Genomic DNA, 2,048 nt, shown 5'->3' with positions numbered 1-2,048 from the left:
GCGGGCTCAGGCAATCCACTCACCTCAGCCTCCCAAAGGCGCGGGATTACAGGCTGAGCCACCGCGCCCGGCGGAGACCTCATTTCTAAAATAAATCCAGAAAAAAAATTAGCCAGGCGTGATGGTGTGTGCCTATAGTTCCAGCTTCTTGGAAGGGTGAGGCAGAAGGATCGCCTGAGCCCAGCAGGTCAAGTCTGTGGTGGTCATGAGCATGCCACTGCCCTCTCTGGACTACATTGTGATACTCAAACTCAAAAAAACAAACAACAACAAAAAAAAAAAAACCCAGAGAATTACAGGAGTGTGGCAACTCACGCCTATAATCCTAGCACTTTGGGAGGCTGAGGTGAAAGGATTGCCTGAGCCCAAGGGTTTGAGACCAGCCTGGGCAACTTGGCAAGACCTCATCTCCAAAATAAATCCAGAAAAAAAATTAGCCAAGCGTGGTAGCACATGCCTGTAGTTTCAGCTACTTGGAAGGCTGAATGCGGAAGGATCTACTGAGCCCAGCAGGTCAAGCCTGCGGTGGCCTTCAGCGTGCTACTGCACTCCAGCCTGGGCAACAGAGTGAGACTTTGACTAAAAAAAAAAAATCATACTTGGTGAGACCGTGTCTCTATAATATATTAAAAAATTAGCTGGGCATGGTAGTGCACTCCTATAGTTCTGGCTATTTGTAAGGCTGAGGCAGAAGGATCGCCTGAGCCCAGCAGGTCGATGCTGGGGTGGCTGTTAGCCTGCCACTGCACTCCAGCCTGGGGGAAAGAGTGAGACTCTGACTCAAAAAAAAAAAAAAAAAAAAAAATCATAGATTGTACAAAGATGGGACAGAGTCTTTACGCTCAAGAAGTCTAACAGGTGAGCTATGATATATGACAAGATAGAACTATTTAATTAAACAAAGAACATTTGTAATAAATTTCTCAAAATTATTGTCATAAAGCATGACATTAATGTATCTTCATCTTTTTTTCTTTTTTTGAGCCAACAAGCCCAGCCTATCATAATCTTCTACAAGGACAGGAGATGAAAGCAAAATGGTCTGACTAAAAACCGTCTTAGAGTAGTCAGGTTCAGTGGCTCATGGTTGTAATCCCAGCACTTTGGGAGACTAGGAGACTAAGGCAGGAGGATCACTTGAGCCCAGGAGTTTGAGCCTAGACTAGGCAACTTAGTGAGACCTCATCTCTACAAAAAATGTAAAAAATTAGCCAGGCGTGGTGGCACATGCCTGTAGTCCCAACTACTCAAGAGGCTGAGGTGGGAGGATTGCCTAAATTCAGGAGTTTAAAGCTTTGGTGAGCCGTGATGGTGCCACTGCATTCCAGTCTATGTGACAGAGACCTTGACTCAAAAAACAAAACAAAACTAAACTAAATTTTAGATCAATGGGGGAACTGATTATTTAACATTTATTCCATGACAATACATACTAAGTACTACTGTGATTCAGGGACAATTTAAGAGTTCATCAGATATCTTCTGGGCAGGTTTACTCTCTCTTGGGTAGAGTTACCACAAATCTTTGCCTTGTTGCTTAGGGTTGGTTAATCAGTCAGTCACAGATATGGCACATCTACTATATCCCAGACAGTGGGAATCCAGTGGTAAGCAGAACCCTATTGGTTATTGTCTAGAGGGAATGACAAATCATTATCAATGAGATGAATGGAAGTTCCATGAGGGCATGGACTGGTCTTTTTTTGGAGGGGGGCAGGATTTATTGAGAGGACAGAAAAGCTCCCAGAGTGGGAGGGGACCCTGGGGGTTGCCCAACTTGTCTTTTTGTTTTGTTCACTGCTTTATCCCAAGAATCTAGAACAGCTGACATGTAGTAGATTGATCTGTAAAAGTTTATTTTATTTTTATTTTTTTGAGTTGGAGTCTCACTCTGCCACCCAGGCTGGAGTATAGTGGCACATTTACAGCCACTGCAGCCTCTACCAGTTGGGTTCAGGTGAACCTTCCGGCTCAGCCTTCGAAGTAGCTGGAAGTACAGGCATGCGCCATCACACCTGGCTAACTTTTTTTTTCTTTTTTTGTAGAGA

At 44.1% G+C, this 2,048-nt stretch overlaps 1 protein-coding gene across 1 annotated transcript in view; it reads left to right on the top strand.

Moving 5' to 3' along the window:
- DMC1 (DNA meiotic recombinase 1) overlaps positions 1–2,048 on the top strand; it is a 49,299-nt gene that overhangs the window by 43,505 nt on the left and 3,746 nt on the right. The window lies entirely within an intron of this gene.

This window comes from Carlito syrichta, unplaced genomic scaffold (genome assembly GCF_000164805.1).
Source record: "Carlito syrichta isolate Samal-C Ts95f unplaced genomic scaffold, Tarsius_syrichta-2.0.1 Scaffold297143, whole genome shotgun sequence".
In the NCBI taxonomy this organism is placed as follows: domain Eukaryota; kingdom Metazoa; phylum Chordata; class Mammalia; order Primates; family Tarsiidae; genus Carlito; species Carlito syrichta.
The sequence above is the reverse complement of the archived record's forward strand: the minus strand, read 5'-3'. Positions and strand labels throughout refer to the sequence as shown.